This window comes from Lepidochelys kempii, chromosome 2 (assembly GCF_965140285.1).
Source record: "Lepidochelys kempii isolate rLepKem1 chromosome 2, rLepKem1.hap1, whole genome shotgun sequence".
Taxonomy (NCBI): Eukaryota; Metazoa; Chordata; order Testudines; family Cheloniidae; genus Lepidochelys; species Lepidochelys kempii.
Window position 1 is genome coordinate 52,188,540 of NC_136381.1, and position 13,470 is coordinate 52,202,009.

Below are 13,470 nucleotides of genomic sequence, written 5' to 3' on the forward strand. Positions count from 1 at the left end.
TTGCATGTACCAGATAACTATTTAAAAAACTTATGCAAGTTTACCTAAGGTCCTGCTTGAGTAGTCTGTCTGTTCTGAAAATTCAGCTAATTGCAAGTTTAAATGGTGAATGTTCCCCTTATAGGGCAGTTAGCAGACATTACAGATAGAAATTAATTTAAAATAAATTTTATTTAATGTTTTTGGCTCTATGAAATCTGGCTTTACTAAAGATATCCTATGAAGGATCATTATGTGAGTTCACTGATACTAGAATTTTCTTTATAGCCTGTGACATCATTAATGCATTCTACGACCAAACATTTCAAACTTAGCTGTGTAAAATACATTGAGGCAAACCAATGTGACAAATTTGGCCCAGGGTTTTTAATGAAACAGAAAATGCCAGGGGAACATAAACAAATCTTAACTAGCCTTTTCTGAATGGTTATGTGCTGAATGTCCCCAACAGCCAGGTTAGTGGGGGCATTTGGTACATAAATCAGTATTAACTCAGTTTCCATTGCAGCATTACAGGTCTCTTTGAAATGGATAGCTGCTGACCTATTTTCAGGTGTCTTGGTAAGGGTGGTATAAAATCTTTCTGGCACCTCAAAACACAACCAGGTAATATTTTACATTTTAAAAAATGGTGTCTTTATAGACTAGCAAGGTAAGTCATAGAAGTCCTCTCTCAGAACTGCATGTGCATGTTGATATGGGAAAGAGCAATTAATTTGCTACTCTGAAAAAGCAGTTTATTATTACGTGTATTACAGTTGCACTCAGAACACCATGTGGACTGCAAATGCATAGTAAGACAGCCTCTACCACCAAGGGCTTCCAATGTAAATAGGGAAGATGGACTAAGAATGAAAGGGGAAACAGAGATGAAAATATGGATCCACAAAGAGACTCAGGCGTTGCAACACTGAGCATCTGTCACCACCAGCACCACCACCTGCCTGCTCCAGATTTTGTGAGGTGATCCGATAGGTGTGCTCAAAGTGTGCCTCCTGAATAGGCTTGTGGATTGTACCAGGGCTTAGGTATGTGATAAGCATCGGGATGCCTACAGTGAGGCTGTGTGAATGCCCAGCAGCAGAAACCTAGGCACTAGGGGACTGTTATGGCAAAAATTTAGGTGCCTTCAGGGTTAGGTGGCAGCCGCAAAAGCAGGGATGTTGAAGGTCTCAGTAGCACCTACCTTTTTGGACTTAGGCACTTTAGTCTTTTTGTGGATCTGAGTCAAAGTGGCTGGTCCAAGGTCATGCAGCAGGTCAGCAGCAAAGCTAGGACTAGAACCCAGGTCTCCTGATGCCCTAGTTGGTACCTTATCTATTAAACTATGTTGCTTCTTTTTGTTGGCTGGAAGAATATTTTACTTCATCTTTGTTAGCACGTCATTATTTGCTTGTTTCTTTATAGGCAAATATGCAAATTTGTATTCAGATGACATTTATCAATGTAGATGTTTTCCTTAAAACATTAGTCATGTCATAGGGAAGACTGTTCCAGTTCTCAGATACAGCACTTTATGGACTGTTAAATTAAGTTTATATTGGGTAACTTCATAACCCTAATTCATTGCCAGTGCACTTTCACCACTGGAAGCAATGGTGCAAACTGCAGTAAAAGCATAACTCATGCAGCACAGTGGCAAAAACCTGATCCCTGTCTACTCTATAGCTTCCACTATTGTTACCACTGCTGGAGCTGTACCTATGGTGAATTACAGCTATGAAGTTTGGTAGTGTAAACAGAGCCTTTGAGGTCAGAAATGTCCATTCTAAATGAGAACAAAAGACTATCTAATACCAGTAATTTTAGATAGACAAATAGGAGCCTACACAAAAAGCATAGCATTAACTTTGTACATGAACAATAATGGAATTAAGGAGGACTAGGATTTTGTTTAAACTGTCCTATAAATTAAAAAACAAACAGATTTTATTTAAGCTGCTTTAAGGACATGCTCCTGATTAGAGGGCACTACATATGCCTCAGTTCAGTATGGAGTATTATTTTTGAAGCTAAATTCTGAACTCCTGAAATATGGTTTTGTGTAGTGATTCTGCCAGACCTTTAACTATAGTGTTACTAACACCAGAATGGTAAAACAATCTGCTGTGCTGATGTAGCCTTTGAGTGCCTAGTGAGGTTATTAGAGAAAATTCTATACTTTGTTGTGATGCCTGCGGGAAGGCTGCCCTAGATAATAGGGCATGTAGATAAGACTCATGCAGTTCAAAATCTGCATTGATCTGTCATGTCCAGCACTTATTATGATGTCTGACTGGTTTGATTACATAGTGTAACAGGTGGGGGAGGAAAGGAAAGGGGTGGGGGTCAAGACAAGATAGAAAACAAGACAGCAAATTAAATATCTCATTGTGTCTTTAAGGATACATGGTGGCACATTTTATGATTTCTACATTTGTGTACCCAGGTTTGGCCAGCTAATCCTTCAAGTAATCTAATGAGTTTAGTGGAATTACCATAGGAATGAATTTGCCCTATTATGTTCTGTATTTGTCTGGTTAGGTAAATATAATGGCAGTAATAACAGACTTTAAGAAGTGCATGTGACATAATAGTACAGGGTGATGTCTTGGAAAACTGTAAAGTTTGAAGAGCCTTCAGAAAATTGAGACTTAAACCTCTTTTCTAACACTGCGCTAGATTTTAAATAGGTGAAAACCTGTAAAATCTTACACATATTTCATAGCTTTTAACATGAATCTGATTTCTGCATCTTTAGTAATGGCTTATTTAAATTTTAGGCTTCCTGTAATTCTTTCCTGTTTGATGGATTGAGTTTGCTTTACATCTTTAGATATATCCACTGGCTTGAGGCACCTTCAGTCTAATGCATATGAATGTATTTAAAAATTATTTTCTGTAGTTTTTAACTAATTACTATGGCTATATTTAGATGTGAACTGCAAAGAATTGTTTTTAAAATCACTAAGCCCTTTAAAAAATTATTTGTGAGGTATCCGTAACAAGGAAGGAAGGAATACTCCTTTTTAAAAGTTAAAATATGTTCCATCATACTTGAAACATTTGCTACTTTCTTGAGAAATATGAACTGCAGACTTGTGAGTTTCTCTGGCTGAATGAGCGACATCACAAGCAACATCAGCAAAAGCTTGAAAGAAAAAAATATTAGACTAGAATTTTCAAAGGAGCCTGAGGCCATTAGACTTGCAATTCCTACTGTTATTCAGGGGCAGTTAATCATCTAATTCCTGCAGGCTGGGATTTTCAAAGAACCCTAAACCTTTATTATTCCCATTACATATAGGCATTTGTGATGTCACTGGCAAGCAAACCAAGGAGTCTGCACCTCAGATCCTTGAATTTAGCATGTCATTTTATTCTGAATCTTTAACTTGGCCTCTAGCATCTTGCTAAGGGAGGAAGATCAAAAGATTTGACCTGGATGCATTTAGGCAGTGGTGGGAAGAACATGGCCTTGCATTAGAACAGAGCAGCTGCTCTCCCAATTGAGCATATTCATTGGACTCTCCACAAATCACTCCTCAGGGAGGCTGGCTGCTCTCAGCCAGGATCAGACCCCAATTGTGGCAGAGTGAGCAGAACCTCAAGTTTCCCTTTGAGAATTGGAATTAACCTCCTATATCATAGAAGTCACTGCAGCATCTGTGGGCTAGGTACAGCAGGAGTTAATACCTGCTTGATCAGGTCCTGGAGGTCCCCAACCTGTATTTTTTCCTAGCTTGCTCTTTCTCATCTTCATGTAATAATAATGCTTAGCAAATCTATAAGCAAGGAGATTTCCTTAGCTTGCACAAGAACCAGCCCTGTTACCTCAGTGTTTGACAGAAACAGAGGAGTTGCAATAGTAATGCCACCAGCATTTCTTTTCAGTACTCTTCTCCCTTTTTGTCAGAAAGCTGCTTTTGAACACTAGTGGCCACAATCTGTTCAAGTTCATTACACTTGGTAGGTAGGTGTCAAGGTTCCTTCCCCACTCTGAACTCTAGGCTGTGGGGACCTGCATGAAAACCCCCTAACCTTATTTTTACCAGCTTAGGTTAAAACTTCCCCAAGGTACAAACTATTTTACCTTTTGTCCCTGGACCTTATTGCTGCCACCACCAAGCGTCTAACAAATATATAACAGGGAAAGAGCCCACTTGGAAACGTCTTTCCCTCCAAAATGCCCCCCAGCCCTCCACCCTTTTTCCTGGGGAAGGCTGATAAAAATCCTCACCAATTTGCATGAGTGAACACAGACCCAAACCCTTGGATCTTAAGAACAATGAAAAAGCAATCAGGTTCTTAAAAGAAGAATTTTAATTGAAGTAAAAGAATCACCTCTGTAAAATCAGGACAGTAAATACCTTACAGGGTAATCAGATTCAAAACATAGAGAATCCCTCTAGGCAAAACCTTAAGTTACAAAAAGACATAAAAACAGGAATAAACTAAGCTGTGCTGAATGGAATGTATATCAGCCATATAAACAAAACAGAATCTAACGCATATCTAACTAGATTGCTTACTGACTTTTTACAGGAGTTCTGACCTGCATTCGTGCTCTGGTCCCAGCAAAAGCAACACACAGACAGTGAGAACCCTTTGTTCTCTCTCTCTTCCCCCCCCAGCTTTGAAAGTATCTTGTCTCCTCATTGGTCATTTTGGTCAGGTGCCAGCAAGGTTGTCTTAGCTTCTTAACTCTTTACAGGTGAAAGGGTTTTTCCTCTGGCCAGGAGGGATTTAAAGGTGTTTACCCTTCCCTTTATATTTATGACAGTAGGATATTAATTGAAATGCGTATTAGTGAATTCAGAAGATCTATTTTTAATCTCTTCCTCAGATAGGTTTTGATTTGTTTTCAAGAGTCTGCTCCTTGTTCTGGCTAGATTCTTGTAATGGGCTCATATATAGCCACGTTAAAGAAAATAATTCAGCTTCCTTACATATAAGGCAATGGTAACATAACATTTAACAGCTGGAAGCCTGTTCCTATAAAAAGGAGTTCCGAGTTCTGTTCCGAGCCTGTTCCGAGTTCACCAAACCCAGCAATATCTCCTGACCTTTGCTGTATCATGAAAACAAAATCTCTGCAGTCATTAAATTTCTGATAGATACAAGTAAGGCAGGTTGATGGTCTGACTAATCTGCAGATTCATTTTGATGTTTGTAACCAATACTATAATAATCCACACTATCATTCCAATAATTACATTCAAATCAGTTTTGATAACATTCAGTGGTTACGTTTTTTCCCTCTAGACAATAGAGTAATTGTCTTATGTTCTTAGATGCCAGTTTTACATTTGAAGATGGTAATTTAAACCAGACCAGTCTGCAATATTTTGCTTAATGTAGTTATGCAAAGCAAAATCCTATTAAAAATACATTACTCCCATTAATGTGGATTGTTCATAATTCTGCATAGGCCAAATACTAAGAAATCCATCTACTTATTCTCAGATTTATAATACTTCTGGAAAATGACACACTGATTTTGACATGGTTTTGTAAACTAAAATATTTCTTTCTTGGTCAGTTACATCCATTATATATAATCAGTTATATTAATCATTATTGTGGCCTGATCTCTTAAAGTCTTTCAAGCTTTCTCCCAATTTGTTGCAATCCTGGTACTGTATATAGAAGTTAGTTTAGCAGTGCCTTGTCCCTATCCGTTGATTCCCAACCATAAAAATAAATAAAGCAGTAACAGCAGCAGCCATTGCCAATAACAGAATCAAGGTATAAGAAAGAAACAATTGTTCCTGAATAGCAATAGTGAAACAGTGTCAGGTAAATATTGTCACTTGCATATACTCTCTTCATCTAAAAATAAATTGCTAGATTGTGTCACCAAAATCAACGAGCCTACAATACTACTGACTAAGGACTATAGGATTCCTGGTTGGAGACCTCTTTGTGGTAAAGTGAAGGACATGCACGCACTGAGCCTAATTTTGTTTTACATCTGTGTAAATTAGGAGTAACTCCACTGACATCAAAGAAGTCAAAATTTAAAACAGTCAAACTGAGATCAGAATCAGGCCAACTGAGTTCAGCAAACTGATGGTAAAATTGTTAAGAATTACTTTGTCAGTTTAATCAATTTCTCCCTTGTGGAATACTGAGATCTGATTTTTTTCACCTGATTTTGTCAAGCAATTACTCAGCACAGTTACCCATGAAGCCACTGGATTAATCAGGGCACAGAACTAACAATGATTGTTTCTGGTAAATTGGCCATGCTAGCAGTCATCTCTTTGACAGAATTATTTTGCACACATCATGTGTAATGCAATTTCTCATTGATTCCAGAAATGAATTGCCCTGGATACAGTCACCTGAATTTCACTGAATTATTTGGACTGGAAGAGAGCTCTGTTAGAACATTTAATCCATACCCCAGCCAGTGGCAATCTCTTTCTGGTACACTGAGAGGAAGCAAGGTCTTCCTACCAATTCCTGCATCTTATTAAAGGTCCAATTCATCGCCCTAATAACCTGATTTTCAGCAATGCTGAACACCTACAGGTCCCTTGACTTCCAGTGGAACTGTGGATGTTCAACCCCCCTTTGAAAGTCTGTTCAACAGCATACATATGGAGAACTCAGGCCTGGATCCACAAAGGCAGTGGCTTTCAACCATTCCAGACTACTGTACCCCTCTCAGGAGTCTGATTTGACTTGTGTACCCCCAAGTTACACTTAAAGATGACTTGTTTACAAAATTAGACATAAAAATACAAAAAGGTGTCACAGCACACTATTACTGAAAAATTGCTTACTTTCTCATTTTTACCATATAATAAAATAAATCAATTGGGATATAAATATTGGATTTACATTTCAGTGTACGGTATATAGAGCAGTATAAACAAGTCATTGTATGAGTTGATGTACCCCCTGGAAGCCCTCTGTGGACCCCCAGGTATGCATATCCCTGGTTGAGAACCACTGCACAAAGGTACTTAGCGGTGTAACAACCATACTTAGGCACATAAGTTCTATTTTAGGTATCACTGCAAAGTTTAGTTCAGCTTCCACCTAACTCTGTGGCACCTAAACTCAGTCTGCACCTAAGATTTTTCAGTCCAAGTTCCTGGGGGCCCTAAGTTCCTGTCTCTGGGCACGTGCACTGTTCTCTCACTCTAGGCATCCAGGCCCCTATCTCCCATCTAAGCACCAGAGTGATCCATGAACTGGGGTAAGATAGGCACTCCTCTGCCTAACTCAGATGTGGGGCCTGATCTGATAGATGTGCTCAAGGCTAACTCCACACGAAACAGATGGAGGCTGGCATGAGGGGAAAAGAGAGTTGAACCTCCTTATTACCTTTAGTTCAGTGGTTAAAGCACTCATGCAGGATGTGGAAGATGCCTGGTTGACATCTCCCCTCCATTTGATGAGGAGAAGGGATTTGAACATAAGTCTCCCAATTCTCAGATGAGTAACCTCACCCCTAGAATCATAGAATCATAGAATATCAGGGTTGGAAGGGACCCCAGAAGGTCATCTAGTCCAACCCCCTGCTCAAAGCAGGACCAATTCCCAGTTAAATCATCCCAGCCAGGGCTTTGTCAAGCCTGACCTTAAAAACCTCTAAGGAAGGAGATTCTACCACCTCCCTAGGTAACGCATTCCAGTGTTTCACCACCCTCTTAGTGAAAAAGTTTTTCCTAATATCCAATCTAAACCTCCCCCACTGCAACTTGAGACCATTACTCCTCGTTCTGTCATCTGCTACCATTGAGAACAGTCTAGAGCCATCCTCTTTGGAACCCCCTTTCAGGTAGTTGAAAGCAGCTATCAAATCCCCCCTCATTCTTCTCTTCTGCAGGCTAAACAATCCCAGCTCCCTCAGCCTCTCCTCATAACTCATGTGTTCCAGTCCCCTAATCATTTTTGTTGCCCTTCGCTGGACTCTCTCCAATTTATCCACATCCTTCTTGAAGTGTGGGGCCCAAAACTGGACACAGTACTCCAGATGAGGCCTCACCAATGTCAAATAGAGGGGAACGATCACGTCCCTCGATCTGCTCGCTATGCCCCTACTTATACATCCCAAAATGCCATTGGCCTTCTTGGCAACAAGGGCACACTGCTGACTCATATCCAGCTTCTTGTCCACTGTCACCCCTAGGTCCTTTTCCGCAGAACTGCTGCCTAGCCATTCGGTCCCTAGTCTGTAGCTGTGCATTGGGTTCTTCCGTCCTAAGTGCAGGACCCTGCACTTATCCTTATTGAACCTCATCAGATTTCTTTTGGCCCAATCCTCCAATTTGTCTAGGTCTTTCTGTATCCTATCCCTCCCCTCCAGCGTATCTACCACTCCTCCCAGTTTAGTATCATCCGCAAATTTGCTGAGAGTGCAATCCACACCATCGTCTAGACCATTTATGAAGATATTGAACAAAACCGGTCCCAGGACCGACCCTTGGGGTACTCCACTTGATACCGGCTGCCAACTAGATATGGAGCCATTGATCACTACCCGTTGAGCCCGACAATCTAGCCAGCTTTCTACCCACCTTGTAGTGCATTCATCCAGCCCATACTTCCTTAACTTGCTGACAAGAATACTGTGGGAGACCGTGTCAAAAGCTTTGCTAAAGTCAAGAAACAATACATCCACTGCTTTCCCTTCATCCACAGAACCAGTAATCTCATCATAAAAGGCGATTAGATTAGTCAGGCATGACCTTCCCTTGGTGAATCCATGCTGGCTGTTCCTGATCACTTTCCTCTCATGCAAGTGCTTCGGGATTGATTCTTTGAGGACCTGCTCCATGATTTTTCCAGGGACTGAAGTGAGGCTGACTGGCCTGTAGTTCCCAGGATCCTCCTTCTTCCCTTTTTTTAAAGATTGGCACTACATTAGCCTTTTTCCAGTCATCCGGGACTTCCCCGGTTCGCCACGAGTTTTCAAAGATAATGGCCAATGGCTCTGCAATCACAGCCGCCAATTCCTTCAGCACTCTCGGATGCAACTCGTCCGGCCCCATGGACTTGTGCACGTCCAGCTTTTCTAAATAGTCCCTAACCACCTCTATCTCCACAGAGGGCTGGCCATCTCTTCCCCATTTTGTGATGCCCAGCGCAGCAGTCTGGGAGCTGACCTTGTTAGTGAAAACAGAGGCAAAAAAAGCATTGAGTACATTAGCTTTTTCCACATCCTCTGTCACTAGGTTGCCTCCCTCGTTCAGTAAGGGGCCCACACATTCCTTGGCTTTCTTCTTGTTGCCAACATACCTGAAGAAACCCTTCTTGTTACTCTTGACATCTCTGGCTAGCTGCAGCTCCAGGTGCGATTTGGCCCTCCTGATAACATCCCTACATGCCCGAGCAATATTTTTATACTCTTCCCTGGTCATATGTCCAACCTTCCACTTCTTGTAAGCTTCTTTTTTATGTTTAAGATCCGCTAGTATTTCACCATTAAGCCAAGCTGGTCGCCTGCCATATTTACTATTCTTTCGACTCATTGGGATGGTTTGTCCCTGTAACCTCAACAAGGATTCCTTGAAATACAGCCAGCTCTCCTGGACTCCTTTCCCCTTCAAGTTAGTCCCCCAGGGGATCCTGGCCATCCGTTCCCTGAGGGAGTCGAAGTCTGCTTTCCTGAAGTCCAGGGTCTGTATCCTGCTGCTTACCTTTCTTCCCTGCGTCAGGATCCTGAACTCAACCAACTCATGGTCACTGCCTCCCAGATTCCCATCCACTCTGGGATGTTCTGATGTGGGGCTCCCTCAATCTCTCTGGTTGAATTTGTTCAATTATTTAAATATTAACTGGGCCAGTAAAAGAGTAAAAATAACTCTATATAGGCCACTCACCTGGCTCTAGACTGTTCTCAATGGTAGCACCTGAGAAATGGCAGATCCCTATTCTAATCCCTCCTCATCATCGGGTGAATAGAGAAGTTGAATAGCGGTCTCCCACATGCTGGGTGAGTGCTTAAACCACTGGCTATAATAGAAGGTCTCTTCCTCCTTACCTGCTGGAGTTAGGTGGCATCTGAACATGCCTACTGGATTGACCTCAAAGGCAAACTAAGCGGAGGTGTGCTTATCTTCCCCTCGTTCATAGATCACCACCTGAGATAGGTTCCTCCCTGCAGCCCGGACTTAGGTACCTATCTCTGAGAAAGGGGCAGGGCTTATGACACACACTTCTCTCTGCATCTCCCATTGGCTAGTTTAGGTGGCTTCCCCACCTAATATATGTCTGTTCGTCTATAAGGTGCCACAGGACTCTTTGCTGCTTTTACAGATCCAGACTAACATGGCTACCCCTCTGATACTGGTTTTGTGGTTCACAGCATTCTTCCTGTTATTTTCTAGATGCCTAAAAGTTAGGTGCCTAAGTCACTTTTGTGGATCCAAGTCTGAGCCCTTAGGCCAACAGTTGCAGATTGACTTCTAAGGGGCCTAAATTTAGGGCCTTGACTCCATACTTAGGCAGTTGAAGAAAAACAGCCTGATTTTCACAAGTGCTGAACATCTGCAGCTCACACTGAAATCAGCAAGGTTACTTAAGTGACTCAAGAGTTTGAGGTATCCAGTCCTGTGTTTCCACCTTAATCAGTTGTTATGCCTTTATTGTACTTCAGCTGATATCTTGTTAGGCTGCTGCAAAGCATGACTAACGTCAACATCTAGCTCCACATGCATTCCCTAATAAATCAGGTATTTGATTTTGTCGGGTTCTTGAATAAGAAAATAGTTTCACAAAGGGATAGTGGAGTTTAAGGATGGATTTCTGATATTTAAGCTAAGCAGAATTCAATTTTTTTTAAAAAAAATTGGTAGATAATATTGATGTTAAGCACTTTTTTTTTTAGTTTTATCGATTTAAATTTTCACTGCACACAATTATGGAGTTTAAGCATTTTTAAAATTTTTTTTTATCCATTTAAATTTTCACAGTTGCAGGAAATTATGGGGAGGCCTGACAACAGTGGCAGGCAATAATTAATTACAGTAGATGTTGCTATTCAAAAAGTAAAAGCTTTATAACCATTAAAACACAATTTTTCAACATCAAATGTCAAATATACAAAGTAATTATTCTTCAATCAACTTTAAGTTCTCAAGCAACATTTTTCTTACTTTGCCAATCTGTAAATTTCAATGATCAATAATAGCAATTGTTTTGTCAATTTGTGTGTGTACAGTGAAATAGACATTTACTTATATTTACTCATAAAAATATAATCTTTCCAAGCCTATTGATACTTATTTATACTTTTAGCACCCCAAAAATTATTTATAACCATGAAGTTGTGTGCACTCCTTAAATAGGTAACTGGGTAGCCTTTTCACTATTACTTTCAGCTTTCTTCTCCTGTTCCTTTCTGTTTGTTACATTTACATAATACATCTTTTTTAATACTAGATGGTAAGGTCCTTGTGGCACAGACTGTGTCATTTTATGCATCTTTACAATGCCTGCTACAATAAAACTTTGATAGTGATTGGGGCCTTTGGAACACTTTTATGTAGTGCAGAATTAAGCACGTGTAAAAGTCACTGATTTTTTGCTAGCCTTTTTGAAGGGTTTCATTTTTACTTATATAAATATATTTATATTTATTGTGCTTGTGCCTATGCATTTCCTTTCCCCCTTGCCTCCAGACCATCTCAAATACTATTTGCTCTGGTTTGGGCTTCCTACCATGACTGATTTTTTCCTCTTGTCTTCAGTCTCTGAACTTCTCTCTTCTTTACTGATCTTTTCCGTCTGTGCTGGGAAAAGACTGCAAATTGTGATTAGTTAATGAGAAAACCACTCTGATTACTATTTAAAAAGATAATGGGTAATAATGGTGTTATGTTTAAATAGTTATAGAAAGATAAAGAATAAATCAGACACAATTCACTTCTTATTGGCTTTGCACCTCTGCTCCAGAAACAGAGCCAGAGGAAATGGATGGCTCTATCTTAGGGCTTGTCTACATGGGAAACTTATAGTGGTATCAGATGTGAATTTAAACTGATACAGTAATTCCTGTATAACCCCCTATGTGGACCCCTTATTCTGTATAAGAGTGCCATTTTTCATTTTAGCTTATGTTGCTTCAGAAGAGGTTTAAACTAACCCAGAAAAAGCCACTCTTGTGCTGGAATAAGAGTGTCTATATGGGGGGTTATATCAGTACAAATATATTGGTTTAACAATACTGGTATAATTTTCCTGGTATATTTGGTAAAAGTTTCTTGTGTAGACAAGACTTTATTTTTCATTTTACCCATCAATTGTAGAGTCAAGATCAAATCTGAGGCCTAAGGACATTTGTGACATCTAGGTTAGGATTATAGGGAATAAGGGCCTGATCCTGTGACCACTGAAGTCAATAGCAATATTTCCATTGACTTCCATAGGTGATGGATCACTTCCTATGTAGTTTTTGGGTGGAAACTATTATATTATAATCTGCAGTTGTAAAATTTCCCTTGAAAGAAACCCAAGTGAGATATTTTCACTTTGCAGCCTTTCCTGCACCTGCTGTTATGGTTTTTCTCTCTCAGTCAATGTTCTGCATTCCCACACTCTTAATTTCAAACCTGAACCCTCTCGTCTCACAATCTGTTTATTCAGTAATATTACCCCAAATTTTCTACAAATGGCAGTTTGGACTCCTTCATTCTTGTTTTTAGTCCAGGTAAATCAGACACAGTGTGCCTTATCCCTACGTACTGACTTGCAGCTAATGCTGGAATTAGAGGAGACCTACTTGCCAATGGCTGGGCAAACACTGGGAAATGAGGACAGTGATTAGAAGGAGCTTATGCTCTCCCATCAACACACACACCTCAGACAGCTGCTGGAAACTCACCTGAGAGCTAGCCACAGCTTGAGAATGGCTGGGCTAGTAAAATATTTATAAAAAGAAAAGGAGGACTAGTGGCACCTTAGAGACTAACCAATTTATTTGAGCATGAGCTTTCGTGAGCTACAGCTCACTTCATCAGATGTTTACCGTGGAAACTGCAGCAGACTTTATATACACACAGAAATCATGAAACAATACCTCCTCCCACCCCACTGTCCTGCTGGTAATAGCTTATCTAAAGTGATCAACAGGTGGGCCATTTCCAGCACAAATCCAGGTTTTCTCACCCTCCACCCCCCCACACAAATTCACTCTCCTGCTGGTGCTAGCCCATCCAAAGTGACAACTCTTTACATAATCAAGTCGGGCTATTTCCTGCATAGATCAAGGTTTTCTCACATCCCCCCCACCCCCATACACACACAAACTCACTCTCCTGCTGGTAATAGCTCATCTAAACTGACCATTCTCCAGGTTTAAATCCAAGTTAAACCAGAACATCTGGGGGGGGGGGGGTAGGAAAAAACAAGAGGAAACAGGCTACCTTGCATAATGACTTAGCCACTCCCAGTCTCTATTTAAGCCTAAATTAATAGTATCCAATTTGCAAATGAATTCCAATTCAGCAGTTTCTCGCTGGAGTCTGGATTTGA